The sequence below is a fragment of the Sus scrofa genome, chromosome 15 (assembly GCF_054392235.1).
Source record: "Sus scrofa isolate SSC_HxYL_T2T_F1_AM1 chromosome 15, Sscrofa_HxYL_maternal_Yorkshire_Landrace_v2.0, whole genome shotgun sequence".
NCBI classification, from domain to species: Eukaryota; Metazoa; Chordata; class Mammalia; order Artiodactyla; family Suidae; genus Sus; species Sus scrofa.
In genome coordinates this window covers 47,818,693-47,837,309 of record NC_139397.1, presented here as the reverse complement: position 1 = coordinate 47,837,309, position 18,617 = coordinate 47,818,693, and the positions used below count along the sequence as shown (strand labels likewise).

Sequence of the window (18,617 nt, the reverse complement as noted above, 5' to 3'; positions counted from 1 at the left end):
TTTAAAATCCAAATAAGACTGCCAGCACAGACCCAGGAATATGCTTCTCAAGGACAAAAGAGCCCCACTTTGAAGTGTCACCATCAAGGACATGGCACCCTGTCTCCCAGGCTCTGAGGGAAGCCAGAGGCCACCTTCAGGGACACCTCGTCCAAGCTGCAAAGCCACCACCTGCCATCAAGACAGGAGGAAGTTTATTCTCCTCAAAGCTCCTACCAGAAAACATAATATGAAACAAATGCTACTTCCAGCCTTCAACATAAAGTATATCTTAAAAAGAAGGAAAACACCAGATTTACAATTATTTAACCCAACCTATCTCAGATGTGGTTAGATTTTTAAAGCCCACAGAACTCTGGCACATATTGGAGTAAGTCTCTAAGCTTCTGTTTTATGACTTAGGCATTATCACTATGGAGGAAAATGAGCCTGAGCTTCATTTGCAATTGGCAATCTCTGACTCTGGCCTCAACTGTGAGTTCATTGAGATGCCACATGAGAAAAACTTGGACCCACCAGCCTTGGAAGAGCAGGATGTAGACACTGCAGTGGAAACTGCTTGCACAGCCCAGGCCTGCAGCCTACTGAACATTACTGCTGTTTCCAGCAGCCTTTTGCTCTTTGAAACTCATAGTTGTACCATGCTTAATGAAGTCCAGAATGGATTTTGCAAATTTTTTCACTTAACACTTTACACAATTTGGGAGAATTATATACTGAAGGCTTCAGAGTCTATGATTGTTTCATGAGTCCTCAGTAAATATCTACTTCTTAAAATAATTTTTAAATGAGGGTCTTTTTTTTGAGTAGCTCAAAGTTCCAAGCCATATTATAGAATTAGAATTAAATTTAACTAGAATTTAAAATTGTGTAGCTGTTTTGGCCATTTTCTGTCAATGTTTAGAATGTTGTTTTCATATCATTTCCTTTGATCCTCTTGGCAAATTAATAATAAGGATTTTACTACCAGAATATGTAATTTGACTGGATCAACTCAATTTTTCCACTACCCTCCTCATTTTAATTCATAGCTATTGAATGATAAGAATTCCTCCAATAAGATAATTACTATTCCATTTTTTATTCATAATCCCAATATATATGATTGGGATATATGATTTTTTCCTACTACTTTGCTTATTAACAACAACAACAATATATGATTTTTTCCTACTACTTTGCTTATTAAAATTAAATGGGATTGCTGGACCTAAATTCTGCATATGTTCGCATAGCTAAATTGGTTCTTAGCAAAACATTATCAGAGAAATTAGCAGTAGATCTAGTTGATTGATTACATTTTTGATTTTGTAAATTCTTCAAAATAAATAGCAGTTGAATTATTCAAATGTAAGGAATTGCATATAGATTAGAACACTAAAATATTAAACAAATTGGTAAAATGGCACTTTATTGAATGTAAATAGAGAATGTATGCTATTAGAACAAAATTAAAACAAGGACACACACGCACACTGATTATCTCAGAGATATTCTGAAGTAAAAAGATTTATAGCAGCAACCTGTAATTTGTGGATTTTTAACTTCATTTTGATAAGACTGGTAATGAGTTTATTTCAAGTTGAAATCAGTCGGGCAGCCTCAACACCATGTTTCTATTGGCTGTGAATTTTGTCAGTCCCAAGACCAGGACAAGCCCAGCCTCTGAAAGGAATAGGAAGGGCAAGGCCACTGGCCCCTCTGCACCTACCACTCGTTCTCTGAACAGCGGCTCTAGGTGAGGTGAAGTCCTGACACATCCTGAGACTCTCCATCCTGGAGAAGATGGGCAATTTGGTCAATTCAGAGAGATGTCCAGCTCCTCTGATACAGCCAGAGTGGTTTTCCTGACCACCAGGCTCTTATGTAAATTTAAACAGAAACCCTTATAGCCTAAGCACTGCCTGTGGGATTCTTGACACTTCAATGCCATGTCTTCACTCTACTTTCATATTTTAAAATCAGACTTTTGCTGATTTCTATTTCTCTGTTTGCCTGCGAAAGGTTTGTGTTTTGTTTTGTTTTTTTGTTTTTTAATTTCTAGGCACTTTCCCAATAAGAACAATTGTTCCCAATAAGAACAATTCCAAGGCATCAATAATGTATAAGGCAATGTGATACATATGTGTGTGTATGTTATATATATGCATATACATGGTAAACTGTTTATAATCAGATAGACGGATAGACAGAGAGCTAGCTAGCTAGCTAGAAATAATCTCCTCCTAAGAATGGTTTGAAAAGAGAGTATTATCTTTCCCACTTCTGAGACAGGCATAGGAGTTCAAAGAACAGTAATTCAAATCCGGATCTGACCTTGAAATCAGTGCCCTCTCTGCAGCCATCTATGAAGCAACAGTTAAGGCACTTCAGAGTTTCGGATCAATGCTTATTTGATAAATTGTTTTGTAATCCCTTGCTTCTATGTATGTTACTGTGAAAACAAAGTTAGCATTTCAAAAATTGGAGTATAGTATTTCAGTTACTTTGTACCAAGAACATCAAGTTCTATTAAAAGAAATTAACATTGGGATGGAAATGTTCGAAAAGAAGTTACAGATCATTTTCAATTTGTATCTCCTCATGGAACAGTTAAAATCAAAACAAACAACACAGGTACCTCTGCTTCTGCTAGAGTTTGGTGGTTACATCTGGAATGGTGCCCCAGGGGCAACAGGAACAGTCTGGAGGACACCTGATTGGGTTTCTTGCATTGAAAAGGTGTGGGATATGCCATCAGAGTCCCTTGGCTGGCCTGTGAACATGGTCATTCCACATGGTACCATCCTGGGGTGGTGACTCTCGGCTGGTACTCAAGGCTCCTTTGAATAGCCCCTGATGACAGTGCAGTCGCCACAGGCAAGGTCCGTGATGAGACTCACACTTAGAACAGACACTTTACATTCAGACTGACCTGGGTTCAGACCCTGCCCTGCACATGACTGGAATGGTTGGAAAATCACAGGAACACTTGAAAAGCAGCCTCTACACCAATGTTTGATGGAAGGGGATTATCGAAAGTAACTCCGAGGGCCAGGGACGTGATGGTTATAAAGGGCCTGTCACTGTGCAGACACATAGTGAGACCCTATATTCTGTGTGATTGTACATTTGGGTGGGTCTGATCCATAGATTATTCCAGGAAAACCATGTTTGAGACACAAAGCAGTGAAAGTTCTGGGGCTCACAGTAATCATGGAGCAGCACAAATGTTGATGTGATATAATTTTAAAAATACTTTTTTTCTTTCTTTCTTTTTTTTGGGGGGGTCTGGTTTTTTGTGTTTGTTTGTTTGTTTGGTTTTTTTGTCTTTTGTCTTTTGTCTTTTGTCTTTTGTCTTTTTAGCCCTGCACCCACGGCACATGGAGGTTCCCAGGCTAGGCATCTAATCGGAGCTGCAGCTGCCAGCCTATGCCACAGCCACAGCAATGCCAGATCCGAACTGTGTCTGTGACCTACACCACAGCTCACAGCAATGCCAGATCCTTAACCCTCTGAGAGAGGCCAGGAGTCAAACCTGCAACCTCATGGTTCCTAGTCAGATTTGTTTCCACTGTGCCAAGATGGGAACTCCTCTTTTTGTTCTTTTAATTGTTATTTCCCCAATAGGATTTTCTTTTTCTACTGTACAGCTTTGTGATCCAGTTACACATATATGTATACATTTTTTTTTCCTCACATTATCATGCTCCATCATAAGTTCCTAGACATAGTTCCCAGTGCTACACAGCAGGATACAGGATCTCATTGCTAATCCATTCCAAAGGCAATAGTTTGCATCTATTAACCCCAAGCTTCCAATCCACCCTACTCCTTCCCCCTCCCCCTGTTCACTGCAGCTCTATTCACAATAGCCAAGACATGGAAACAACCCAAATGTCCATTAACAGACAACTGGATTAGGAGGATGTGGTATATATACACAATGGAATTCTACTCAGCCATAAAAAAGAACAAAATAGTGCCATTTGCAGCAACATGAATGGAAATAGAGACTCTCATACTGAGTGAAGTAAGTCAGAGAGAGAAAGACAAACACCATATGATATCACTTATATCTGGAATCTAAAATATGGCACAAATGAATCTTTCCACACAAAATAAAATCATGGACTTGGAGAATCTTTTTTTATATAATGATTTTTATTTTTTCCATTATAGCTGGTTTACAATGTTCTGTCAATTTTCTACTATACAGAAAGGTGACACAGTTACACATACATGTATACATCCTTTTTTCTCACATTATCACGCTCCATCATAAGTGACTAGACATAGTTCCCAGTGCTACACAGCAGGATGTCATTGCTTATCCATTCCAAAAGAAAAATCTGATTAAGCATTTCTCCTATTCAACACGTTCTAATGGTTAGTGCAAAGGACCATGCCTGGGATACCTGCATTTCAGTCTTGTCTTATGACCTAGATCTTGAATATTATTTATCCTGGGCAAGTTATTTAAATATTGTTTAGCTGTGAGCAAGAATGGGACCGCATGGATGGACCTTGGCACATTGCGCTGAGTGAGAAAAGTCAGACAAAGAAAGATAAGTGCTGTATGATATCAACTATATGAGGACTCTAAAAAAGTCAAACTGGTAAAAACCAACAAAATAGAGAATAAAATAGTGGTTACCAGGGGTGGCCGTGGGGGATAAGATTGATGGTATTTAAGGGTACAGACTTGTCCCAGCCAATGTAATGTTCAGTCTATTGACCATGGGCAGTAATACAGTACTACCGGTGTGTAATATGACACACACTATTCCATTGCAGGGCAGTATCGCTCTACAATACAGTACTACAAGTATGTAATATGATAAATAGTATTCTATCTCTATTACCTTACATAAAAGCCTGTACACCTTTAATTCACACAATTTTTTCCAATAAAAAATGGTAATTATGTGAGATTATAGAGGCATTCACTGTTACGCCAATTCTTTCACAGTATACAGATGTAGCAGAATATTTGTATACTTTAACAGTACGTTCTGTGTCAAGTATAACATAATAAAGCTGGGGAGGAATCAAAGAAACCCAAGGCCTACATTTCCTATATAAAGTGGGCACACTGAGGTTTCATCCTCACAGGCCTGGTTACACAAGCCAGTGCAAAGATCTCATGCTAGGTCAGCCCAACTCACATTCAACGTTGTTGTTGACTACAAGGTGAAGTTATACATGGTCTTCTCTTGATAACTCACATGAAAACCATGATGCTGAGCATCAGAGAAGATGCAGGGCAAGGCAGGAACAGAGCAAGTCAGGACCCAGGGACCCAAACTCCCACCAGGTACACTCCCTGCATTGCTTCCTCTCCAAGAGCAAGTGTCTCACGCCCTCCAAGTGGCCTCAGCACTGGGTCTGGGAGGGTTCCTGGAGCCGGGCCTCAGCTTCCACAGCAAAAGGACAGCCCTCCTGATGCACTGATCCACCTTCTATGCACCAGCTTCCCCAGCAGACAGGCACTGCCTGGCCACAGAAACTCATTTTTAACTTAGCAGGAGTCTCTTCTGTAAACAGCAGGTGGGGATTATGTTCCTAACACATTTAAAGATGCTTAAAAAAACGTTTGGAAAATGCAGGCATGGCCTTGAGAATTTTGTTCCCTACAGAGAACCCCTGGTGTCTGGCAGCAAAGAGAGAGTCAGCAAGAGGAGCTGAGAGAAACCAGAAAACATTTGCTTTCCCTGCCCTGGAGTGGGGCTCCCTCCTGAAGACCTGCTCTTTAAGGAGGCCTGAGGTGGCCAGTTTTGTGTCAACCAGACGGGGCCAAGGGACACCCAGATAGCTTGCGAAATATCATTTCTGGATGTGCCTGTGAGGGAGTTGGGGCAAACCGGAATTCAGAATTTGAATCTTGGACAGAGTAAGGCAAATTCTCACCCACCAGGGAAGCAGCATCCGATCCTGAGGCCTGAGCAAAACAGACCCCAGGACCTGGAACAGCAATATAAAGTCAAAGATGACAGAAAAGGGAGAAATCTCCATTTATTACGCCATATTCAGGGAGAATATTTTTAACCTATTATCCATATATTTAAAATTTAATATCGCATTTTTATATTTACCCTGACAGCTACAAAATAGGATGGCTTCATTACTTTCCATGCTACCTAATCTGTGCCAAGGGCAACGTTCTAACACCACAATGAGGCAAGGAAGGAGGCCAGCTTAGGCCGACTTAGCAGAGGAACTTAAGCTCTTGGAGAACTTACTAACTTAGAGAATTAGCAGGAGAATTTTGCATCTAGGTCAGCCTTAGCAATGAGCCCATCTTTGTGCCAAGGGAATGGGGACTAGCCATCAGTAGCCCACAGGAAGGAGGACAGTTCTGAGTTCACTTCTAGATGGAAGGGATGCCCAGGCCTTGGAAATTGTCAATGAGCCCTTCCCAGGCTGCCTCAGCTGCCTCACTGGGAACCGCAAGTCCAGCAGAGGAAACTCATTTTCAGAGAGTGGCCCCAAAGGGCCCAGCAGACATAACACTATAAAAATGCCCCTTATTATATGGCATTTTTCTGCCAGCAATATAAAGTAATTTATCTTCCACACTTGTAACCTTGGCTATCACCTAGTAAACTATTCCACAGTAGCGCACTGTCCCATTCCCTGGGGGCCTCAGCCCTGCTCCCACTGCAGCCCTGGAGAAGGTGTGCAATGTGTCAGGTGGGAGGGGTTAGGACTCTGTCTGCAAGTAGTGCGAGTCCATCTCTGGAGAACACGCCATAGTGACTGAGGGCACGAGTGCAAGGCATTACTTTTTAGAAAGCTGCTCATCACAGCTACACTGTTCAATGCACAGGGCATGGAAGAGAACCTGAAGAGGGTAACCTAGTGCAAGCAGACTTGCCTGCAGCCCTCACAGTGCATGACAGTCACCTGGACAGCCTGCTGCTGTGTCTGGAGATGCTCACGTGATTGATCTGCCATGGGCTGCAGGCATTATCTCCTCCAAACTCCCTCTGTTGTCCCAAGGAGCATTCAGGGCTGAGAGCCACCTCTACTGAATGAGGGTGGGAGCAGCATGTGGCCCCACCACTCCACAGATCAGAGTCATTTCATGAAGTGACCACACTTACTAACTCTGGACTGGAGGTTACACTTCACTCTCCTTCTCCACACTTTCCTAAGAAAGACCCGATGTGTTAGTGTGCGTGTCTATGATCTCATGGACTGTAACAAACTGCAGGTCTGTTCCGCATCCAGGGAAGCCAAGAGAATGGTCAGATAATTTGTCCTGGGCTGACGTTTCTTAGACAGACATGGTCCCGGTAGGAAAGGTTAAATAATCTGCCCCAGATCATAAATCTGTAATAAATTAGAAGCCTGGGAATTCTTACCTAAGGATGCCCCTCTTTCTATTCTGACCGAAAAGACCATTGCAAAACCAGAAGGTGCTTTTGTCATGGAGGGAAGTTCCTGACCAGGTAGCACAGCTCCCTCTGGAAAGAGAAGCAGAGAGACTGGGTTGGACAAACTGAAATTTAAAGCCCTGAATCATACCATTTCATAGGAAGCACAAAGTTCCTTATAAATAGGACAGCTAATTCCTACAAATCCCCTGTGTCAATGGGCACCACATTGCTCCATGTGTCTGATTCCCTTTTCTTGGAGGCCTGTGAGCTTCCACAGTCCCCCTTCCATGTACTGAACAGTTCAGACGTGCCAAGGATTAGGTCACACAGTGCCACACAGGGCATATACCGACTTACATGCAAGACGATAGGCATTATGCACGTGGAAAATAGGTCCCAACTGTAATGGCATCAATTCATTCCAGTCTATTAACCTTCCCAGTTTACTGCTGGGAAGCTTTGTCTCCAGCAGTTACGAGCTAAATAAACGTGGACGAGGCCTGCTTCCCTTGGAGCGCCCCCCCCCCCCAGTACATCCACACACAGCTGTCTCCCCAGGTTGCTGTGTGAGGCACCAGGACAGCCAAGAGAATGAGAGAGCCTCATGTGTGCTCTAAAGCCATCACTTTACCAAAGAGAGTCCTTAGGTGATGACATCATTTCCATAATTTTACTGATTACTGAGTAGTCTGTATTTAGACTGGAGAAGTGTTTTTTATCTACAACTATAAGAAAAGAAAAGACGTCCTCATGGAGGCACCCTGTCCCTGGCATCACTTATTTCTGAGCATCCCTGGTCTGACCTCTCTGCATCATGTGCCACTGTCATGAACATAATGAATGTCTTCTCCCAGCAGCATAATTTTTGGTTGAAACTGCATGAGTGTCCCTTAGAGAGTATTACTTTCTATGATTGCTTCATAATTTAGGCAATTAAAATGCATGATTGAAAAATTAGTAATTTGCCCACAAACATGGAATAACCCAAACACTTTCTGAGGAGATGTTTATAGGAAACCATGGATCCAGTTGCTTTCAGCCTGTCTTGATTTGGGATCTCTTCTAAATGAAAGCAATTTTAAGCAAAGGTTAAGTTATTTAAATAATACTTCCAATGATCCCCAGGACCTATGGCTTGCAATGCAATGCAGTGACCCATGCAGTGGCTTTCCCATGAGTCCACCTGATCCCTAAGACACTGGGTTGGTACTCAAATCAGAGAGGTTGCAGTGACGGAGAACACCTATATTGCCTCAACAATTGTATTGCTCTCTATTCCCTCACTCAGCTTCATTATTCTTCATAGAACTTTCGGCTTAACCAAAAGCATATTCTGTGCTCACTTATGGCCTCTTATTGGTTCTGCCTCCCCACATAGACTCCACGAGGACAGAGACATCATTTTGATCACGCATGTCCCCCAAGTCACTGCCTGTACATCCCAAAATCTCGCTGAATATTTATCGACTAAATGAATAATTGGAACCAACATACTAAATGAAAATTTAAGTTTGGATTAATAGTTCAAAGCTCTGTGTGTGATTGTTCCATTTCTTGGCCATCCCCAATGGAACAGAAAGACAGAACAAATAGCCAAACTTGGTGCAATACAACAGATCACGCCAACCCCTACATTTGTCATGTGATATTTCTGCCCTTCCTTCATCCGCCAAACCCAGATTTTTCTAGATTTCCTGCCAGCACTAATAGAATTCTGTCTTTCCTGGCCTTGAGCAAAGAGACAGGTGTGGATTCCTCCACCATTCTCGTAGGCTCTTTGTGGTTCAGGGATAGAAGCAGGATGGGGAGGAATAGAAATCTTTTCCCTTGCTCTCCTAATGAATTTCCTTAATCAAATGAAATTTTGACTACACACCACCACTTTCCAGGCAGCATTTAAGTTCTCAGGTGCTATTTCTCCCAGACATTCAGAACAACAACTTCACCATCAGGGAGAAACGTTCAAGAATTTTAGACGCTGGAGTCAATCTTAGGGCTGTAAAAAAATATATATATATATACCTATGGTTCAATCAAATATTTCCTTAGATTATTCTAAGGAAGTGCTTTCTCTTCGTACTTCCTGTGGTCCTGACCTAGACTAATTGACCTAGAAATGTGGACTTCCGTCTGGGAATATGCCCCAGCATAGCTGGATGGGAAAAGAGCAATGAACACTGGGCAAAATAAACCCCAGTAGATAAAGGATTGTCAGTTATACTCTGACTTTTTCAGAATTTAGCACATTTATAGGTGTTGAGTAATTTTTGAAAAACTTCAGCAATCCCTAAACATTCATTTGTAAATTTAATAAATACGGACTATGTTCATTTCACATGCTGAGCAAAAAAAAAAAGAATAAATATTCTGAAGAGCTAAGCGGTGGGGGGAGGGGGGAAGAAGCAAAGTAACAACCTTGAAAAAAGAAAGGTAAACAAAACTTCCCATCAAAATACACCACTGTTTGCAATCACTAATCCTAAATGTTAATAGCTCTATTTCCATTTCCAGTTCTGTTGAAATGTTTGTGGGATCAAATGTGTTTCCATTTTTATGCACATATTTTATATTTTATCATAATAACTGAATACTAAATGTTTCACTTACTTTGCGGAAATTAGCATACATTTTCAGAAGTGCATTTAAAGATGAAAAGCACCCACAATTATTCTAGGTCTTATTCAGGCCCTGAGAATTTCTCCATAAAAGTCTCGGCAGAAACAGTGATTTGCTTTGCATTTGTTGGCATTTTGCTGAAAGCATCTGCAGATGGTGCCACCTTTTGATGGCAGAAGGTGAATGTGAGGTTCAGAAAATGAAATCAGCATTTTTTCATAAGGGACCATTTGGGAATGGGTCTGTATTTGAATGGGTACTGAGCACTTTGACTGTGCTCCGTAGCTGGTAATATCTTCAGAGCGCCGGGTAGCTTGAGAGTTCTGTGAAGCTCATTGATCTCCAAGGAAACATTTAAAATTGATACAAAGTTAGAAAATGCTTTAACTCTTTTCCTGATGCCATTCTTATTTTATAATTTTGTAAGGCCTTTAAAAGTTATAGATATTGAAAATGACCTTGGTGTTAGAAATAGAATTTGTTTTATTCAAATGTTTTTCATGCCTTAAAAGAGGATCTAAAATAAAACACTGGATAATGAACTTTTTTATTTCAGAAGTCACTCTCAAAACATGAATGCTTCCATCACAACCTCAAAATATTTCAGAATCACGCCTATTTAAGGGCACTGCTGGTCTCAACACTCTTAAACTATTCAAAATCCCATAATCATTTCTTTGTGCCTTGAAGCTATTGCTTAAATCACAATAGTGTTTTCTCATTACCCAATAGCTTCTCAAAGTCACCAAATATGACTTTGAGTAGCCCCCAAGCTGTATATAATAATACATCTACTCTTCAGGAATTGAAAGATTGAATTTGAGGCTGATAGTTAAAGACAATGGCAAAGAGCAGTAACAAAGCATGTTTTCTCTATGAGGATGAGAGCCAATCCCTTATAAGGATGACAATGAATTCATATGAAATAGGAATAAATAGGAAATGTAAAACGTGGACAGGTATGTACGCAAAGTGAGTAGCTTCAGTATTTTAAACACATCTGTCAATATGGAGACTTCTCACAAGGGAATAGTCATAATTAAGAAAAACACTCAGAATCTTGAACAATGAGAATTCAGTCCTTTCTTTTCCAGTTCAGTGTCCACTCGTTTGTGACCACACACACCCTCCCGCTGTCCCTCTCTCAGAATACTGTCAAAGTACCCCCAGAAAGCTGTAAAGAGGACACCAGGAACCCTGGCCAGAGAGCATGTGGACAGCCCCTGTGGGGCACGATGGCTCTGACAGGAAGGTGGCTTTACAGCAAGCCCATGCTGAGCCCCAAGGCAGACACTTTATCTTCGATGGTCAAAGTGTAGCCAACCCAGCCCACAAGCTGTTTCATCATGGGAAGTAATTCCCACCCACTGTCCCCTCCTGATGACAAGGAAAACCGAGGATGTGTGGTCAGCTCAGGATGCTATAATGAAGTACCACTGACCGCAGGGCCAACAAACAACAGAAATGGTATTCCCTCAGCTCTGGAGGCTGGGATTCGAGACCAAGAGACCTGTGGGTTGGGTGTCTGGTGAAGGCTTTCCTCCTGGCTCACAGGCTATGTCTCCTCACTGTCCTCACAGGAGGAAGGGGCTGGGGCCTCATGGGGTCTCTGCTCTAAGGGCACTGATCCCATTCATGGGGGCTCCACCCTCATGACCTCCCAAAGGCCCTCTTCCACACACTATCACATCAGGGGTGAGGATTCCAACATGAGATTTGGGGTCATGGTCTCAAATCACATTGGGGAGCTGTGGCTTTTCTTGTGCGAGGGGCTGAGGCCCCTTTGATCCCACTGTCCTGTTAGTAGGCCTGCCCCTTCCCATCCCAGACTCAGAGCCCTTGGCAGCCCTCAGCTGCCCAGAGGGAGGAGAAAGCAACACAGCGGCCTCCATACCTCAACCCTAACCTCAGATGGCACCACCTCTCCCCAGACGGATGACACATAAGCCCTTCACTCTGTCACCTGGACCCCCACTCTCCAGTGGAAGCGGTGAATGAGGGGGGAATTAAAGAGCTTAGTAATAGTAACAGTAGCATTTTAAAAGTACTTTACCTAAATTTTAAAGTTCATTTTCTCAAAATTGGTAATGAATTACATAGTATAAAATTCAGAGGTAATGAAAAATGTGCCATTATCATTCCCTTCACATCTGGTCACCTGGTTCACCTCTATGAAGTCAAATATTGTTACCAGTTTTTATATATCATAAAGGGATTAATTTTAAAAGTAAATAGTGATTAATTTTGACAGAGGACTTGCACATTTATTTTTTTAATTCATACATTGAAAGGCAATGACTATAATATTCCAAAAGGAAGCTCTTAAAACATTGGAAAATAATGCATATATTCTAATATTTTATATATTATTCTATAAATACATATACATGTATTTTTACATACACATCCTACAACTATCCAAGTGAATGTTTCAATAGAAAAACATTCAAAGGTATTCATTTAACTAAAGTAATTGTAATGATTAAATTTTTGTAAAGATTTGTTAATATACATATTATATCTTAGACATAAAAAGTTTAAATGGAGAGTGCCCAATTTTTTAAAAGGCAAAGAAGATATATTTTTAATTTCTCAAGCAGGATTTCCTGTCTCTTGGGTACATTTCACGTCAGCTATCTTGTTATCTCCATTCCCCACCTCCATTGTCAGGCCCAAGACAGTAATCTTTATTCAGATTCTCAGATCACTTTTTATTAAACCAAAAGCCTTTGCCCACCAATGGTAAGAGGCAAGCCCTTCTCTAACGCCTCTAATATCTAAACAACATCCCAGATATACTGTAGGCTGGGGTTTTCTCCAGAGTCAGCAAGGCTAGTTTAAAATAAGCCAACTTAATGGAGTTCCCGTCGTGGCGCAGTGGTTAACGAATCCGACTAGGAACCATGAGGTTGCGGGTTTGGTCCCTGCCCTTGCTCAGTGGGTTAACGATCCGGCGTTGCCGTGAGCTGTAGTGTAGGTTGCAGACGTGGCTCGGATCCCGAGTTGCTGTGGCTCTGGCGTCGGCCGGTGGCTACAGCTCCGATTCAACCCCTAGCCTGGGAACCTCCATATGCCGCAGGAGCGGCCCAAGAAATAGCAACAACAACAACAAAAAGACAAAAGACAAAAAGACAAAAAAAAAAAAAAAAAAAAATAAGCCAACTTAGGAGTTCCCACTGTGACACAGGGTAAGGATCCCAAGTTGTCTCTGTAGCAGCTCAGTTCACTGCTGAGACCAGGGTTTGATCCCCAGCCCAGTGCAGTGGGTTAAGGATCTGACATTGCCATAGTTGTGGTGTACATTCACAGCTGCAGCTTGGATTCGATTCCTTGTGCCAAGGGTGCAGCCAAAATAAATTAATTAATTAAATAAGCATGCTTAGGAGATTCCAGGTGGCTCAATGGGTTAAGGAGCCAGTGTAGTCACCGCTGCAGCCAGGTCACTGCTATGGTACAGGTTCAATCCCTGCATGCCAAGGGCACAGTCAAAAAAAAGAAGAAGAAAAAAAAAAAAAAAAAAGCATGCTAGTTTTCTTTTTTTTTTTTTTTTGGCTTTTATTTTATTTATTTATTTTTTATTCTATTTTTTTTATTTTTTAAGGCCACACCCACAGCATATGAAGGTTCCCAAGCTAGGAGTCTAATCCGAGCTGCAGCTGCCAACCTACACGACAGTCACAGCAATGGGGGATCCGAGCCACGTCTGCAACCTACACCACAGCTCATGGCACTGCGGGATCCTTAACGCACTGAACGAGGCCAGGGATCCAACCCTCATCCTCGTGGATACTAGTGAGGTTCGTAAGCTGATGAGCCACAACGGGAACTCCAGAGGTTTCCTAATTTTTATGTGAAATGTCAAGGGCTCTCTAAGCTGTGAGTGGTGCCTTTTCTTCCCATCCCTGTCCTGCCTTTGGTTGAGGACCATCATGGAAATCACAAGGACTGGGAGTGCTGCTGGATGTCCCCCTTCTCCCCCCTGAATTAGGTAAGGGTTACCTCATCCTTGGCAAAGGGTGACAGTGTGCAGTACCCCCACCTGAAAGCTCCGAGGAGAGTGGGCTGCCGTTGTGGGGGAAGCAGGTCAAAGAAAGAGACCCTGCCCTCACCCGGAGCTCTGTCAGAGCCAGGCTCCCTCCTGCAGGAAGCGAGGGACCTGGGGGGGGACAGAAACAACACAGGAGAGGGACCCAAACCACAGCACATTCAGGAGCCCCTAAAAGGAGCTGGCATTTTCCTGATTACTTCCTGTATTTCAAATAGTGTTCCATAGTCACCAGAGATGTGTATTGTCCATTTTCACCATCAAATCCCACCTCACCTCTAAGAATCTAAAAGGGAAGATGGGTGAATAAAATAAATTATCTGAAAGTCTATGGAGACTTTGTATTTACTGGTTGTAAGCTTCATTCAGGAGATACCAGACGTATACACACCACCTCATCCCCTTCTGTGGGGGAGGCAGGTGACAGGCAAGGGCAGGTCCAGAGCTGAGGAAAATGCAACCAGAACGCTGGGTGTCCTGCTGACCCTTCATGGCTACTCAGCTCCAGCAGTGTGGTACCCACCCCCAAGACCTCTGATCTTAGCTCCAGGGCTCTTATTACAGTTTGGTGTGTTGACAATGACTCCACAAACACAAATTTACCCAGATCTGAAGTGTGATAAAAACAACCAGGAAAGTATAGAGATTTAACCCCAGAGATAGAAACACTGTATTTTCATACAGTTAATGTACCTTTCAACTTAATCAGAATTATAAAGTGATTTTTAATTAGGACTGATTGTTACCATTCCAGTAGAACCAAAAGGAGACCCACCCGGTTGCTCTTTCCTTAACACGGCTCCCACCTGGGCTTCAGCTCTATTTGATCCATTTCTAGCAGACATTTGCCCTGTTCTGACCACACGACTGCTCCACATGACCCATGCAAACCCAGATTAGAGCTGCAACCAAGGAAGGGACCAGGTAAGAGTGCTTATGGAATCTTCAGGGAGTTCTAATTTTGCCCTCATCTCTGTCTCCATATGAAATATTCAGACAGCCTGTTAATAAAGAGGATGTCTCAAAACTTTCTTGATGGTTCCCTTCTGCCAACAAAGAGGCACTGCTGTGTATCTGGCCATCTCCCCACTGTCACCAGCCTGTTTCTGGACACTTCAGAGATGCTCGGCCTTCAAGGCCTGTGGAGCTTAGAGCCCCAGGGGACAGGGAGCATTTTCCTCCTGCACGTCCCACTGGAGGCATGTCCTGACCATCCAGGAAGCAGTCGTTGAATCAATGCTTCATTTATATGTTTGCTCATCAGTAAGTTCTCAGGTATCAATGTGGCTTGACAATGGCTTCCTAGCTCGGATATTTCTTCTCTCCGGTGACATCAGTGCCCATCCTGCTTTTTCTTCCTGGCAAGTCCCTTGGCAGCATGTTCCTTCCTCTCAGCAAGTCACCATATGCAGAGCACCTGCTTCCAGAAGAGCCTGCCCAGCAGTCAAGGACAGTTCTCTGTCAGTACACCTTTCCACATGCACTGAAAATTCATATCCAAGACACCCCTTCATAATTCCACTCAGAGTAAGCTAAACTTGTTCAACAGTCTCAAAAAGTATGTTCTTCATGGATATTTAAGAGTTTCAAGGACACCGTAAATATTGGTGGAAACAGACATTAGGACGCAAGTAATTTTCACTTAATTACCAAACCTGAAACTTACTAGTCATGTGTCCCAGGTCTCAGTTTCATGCTCTGAAACATGAAAATGTTGGACTAGATAATTTACTGAGTTCTTCTGGCACTAAAGTTGATTGGAATGTATTTCTAAAAATAGCCAAAGTAATTATTTTTCAAACATACATAAATCATATGGAATATTGCCATTAGACCAGATCAATATGCTTAAAATTTGATCTGATTTGCCAATGATGCATTATTTAAATATTTCACAAAAAGCATAAGATATACTGTTGTTGCTTATTTATATTATTTAGGAAACCACTGTTCAGAATAAAAGTCACTGTTCCGCCACAACTAAAATAGCCATCATATCCACTATCTCCCTTAAACAACTAAATGCGAGGAGCAGCTCATGCTTTGCTACTTTAGCAAATAACAACAGATCTGTGTCATCCCCTCATGCACAGAGGCCCCTCTCTGTGGCTAGAAATCATCCCCTCATCTGTAAACCTGACTTTCCAATCACAGTGTCTGGGGGATTCTCCCTCATTGTGTGTGCTTTCCAAGGAAAGTTATTTTCCTCTTGAAAAGCAAAACCTCCCATTAAGAAGAAAATCAATTTTTGAAAATATAATAAGCAATGTGCAGAATGATTTGTTCATCCATAAACTCTGAATGTCTGACTGTTAACAAAATTGGAGCACTGCATTAATTCACACAGCAAAAAGAGAACTTGTACTCAAAGAGGTGACAATTGGGAAAAGCTAATAGCCATAGTGTTCTAAGAGGCCTGGGAAAACTTATGTGATTTCAAAACATCCTGCCTACAGTTTAAAAGATCCCCTAAAGTATGGTGATCGGTGGGTTCCCCCTGCCAGCCCAGGAATTTCCTCCAGATTCAAGTGTCCTGTGCAGACAAACAGCCTCCCTGTGGACAGGGTCCCACGACAGGGATGAAGCTTTCAGCTTTGTACCTGCCCTTGAACGTTCATCCTGTGAGAATGGTATAGAGTCTCTACAGCATCCTGGTACCCAGTAGGATACCAGCTGAGACTCAGGACCATAGACTTCTTTGGTCAGGGATGAGGACAGGCCTATGATGTGAAGACGGGGCTCTCAGCCCCAGGGCAGGTACCATCACATCCCATCACATCACCTAGTGACACCCAGCCCACCACTTCAAGATGAAGCTGATTGGCCTAGGACAGGCTGACATTCTTTTCAAAACCGAAAGATTTCTTCTGAAAAAAGATCTGTTAATGATCCCTTCTTCAGTCGACCAGATCAATATTTTTAAACGTATTGTAGGATTTAGCAGCCAAAGAAAAAACATTCTTATTGATAACATGTTTCATAACATAATTGCTACCTCTATTGAACTTGAAGCATTGTATGTATGCATATATATGATATGCTTTATATACTTATATTTTCATTGTACTTTTAAGATGGTAGGGTATGTGGAAATGCCACTTTACATTAATGTGTGCTGAAAGTAGAAAAATTAGAAATCATAGAAAATCCAATTCATTCGATTATTTTATAAATGCTATAGGCATCATGAGTTCTTCCATAAGGTTTTGAGAAAATATGTTCTTCTGAATTCTTTTTTTATTCTTTTTGGAAGTATTTCTAACTAGGGGGGTGCATTTTGGGCAATTCCAAAGAAATTCCAATTTAAAATGTTGAAAGAAATCTTTACAGACCCAGCCTCTGACCAAAATAAATAATTTCAAAGTATATTTATGTCTTGAAAGTGTTAGTACAGATCAAATAAAGTGTTAGTTTTTAAACATCAGAAATCCAAGTATCATTCTGAGATCATGTATACAAACACAGACTTTGTCAACTAACCATATAAGATATGAGGAAAACCCAGAGCAATTTGGGGAAAACTTGAAAGTGGTTAATGCTCTGTTAAAGGATCACCCCGCAAGGTCAAATATTATCCAGTTTCTTCATTGAGGGCAAAAATATACTCGAATCTTTTATAGCAACTAAAAATGTGTTCCAGCTATGAGACTGAATCATGACTTAAATTTGTCACCCACCTGGACACTTGAACATGCTGCCCTGTTCCCCATGTGGCCTTGAAGATGTCATTTCCTCTGACAAGAAGGCGCCCTCGCCCTCCTCCTCTCCACACCACTTGAATTCCTTAAGGTCATGTCCTATCCAGAAGAGGCTCTGATGGCTCAGACTGGGTCAGCCCCTCAGTACTTGCTTTATTGCAAAGTCTCTCATGCCTGTCCTAGAACAAGAGGAGGCACCCACTCTAGTGTGAAAGTCTACACTAGCTCCAGGAGCAGAATCCTCATCCCACCGTGGCGATTAGGAACCCGCAGCCTGACACCTATGTCACACAGCTGGTGGCGGACCAGGGTCTCAGCTCAGGCCTCCCTATCCGTAGACCCTGCCTTCTCCAGATACAGACATCTTTCTTCCACTGTGAATTCAGCCTCCTTACCTGCTGTGGGCCATGAATTCAGGGCCCTCACATCCACAGATCCACAGACTTGACTACAGCTAATTCCATTACTGACCTAACACTGTGACTTCCCAGCATTGAGACGACTGGATTTTGAGATTGTCCCAGCCGGGCAGGATCTTTCACATGCAGGATTGCCAAGACCAGCTCAGCAGGATGGGGCTGAAGAACAGGTGCTGTGAAACTTAAGGAAAAAAAGTTAACATAAAACAAGACTCAGAGACATTTATCTTAAGTAAAGGTGGGAACTGGGGGACTCAAGGTCTCAGGGACAAAGAGCACCACCTCAAGAGACCACACTGCTTTTATTGCCTTCTTTAGGATTATGTCAAGTGAGAAGGGTTGTAGGTGCAGGATATAGGTTTTTTTAAGTTATTTTAAAAGTCACATAGCCGGTTGCTGATTAAGCTTTTTTCCGACCTTTAGACATTTAACAATCATTAGTATTTGAGGAAGCTTGGCTTCAGCTATCTATGCATAG

At 42.1% G+C, this 18,617-nt stretch overlaps 1 long non-coding RNA gene across 5 annotated transcripts in view; it reads left to right on the top strand.

The window, feature by feature from the left end:
• The window catches only part of LOC110257104 (uncharacterized), a 375,873-nt gene that overhangs the window by 199,782 nt on the left and 157,474 nt on the right, over nucleotides 1-18,617 (top strand). The window contains exon 6 of one of the 5 annotated variants that reach the window (XR_014829733.1): nucleotides 18-2,539. The exons of the other annotated variants lie outside the window; for them this stretch is intronic. This is a non-coding gene — a long non-coding RNA (uncharacterized LOC110257104). Of the gene's footprint in view, nucleotides 1-17; nucleotides 2,540-18,617 lie in introns of those variants that run through there. 5 annotated transcript variants of the gene reach the window in all.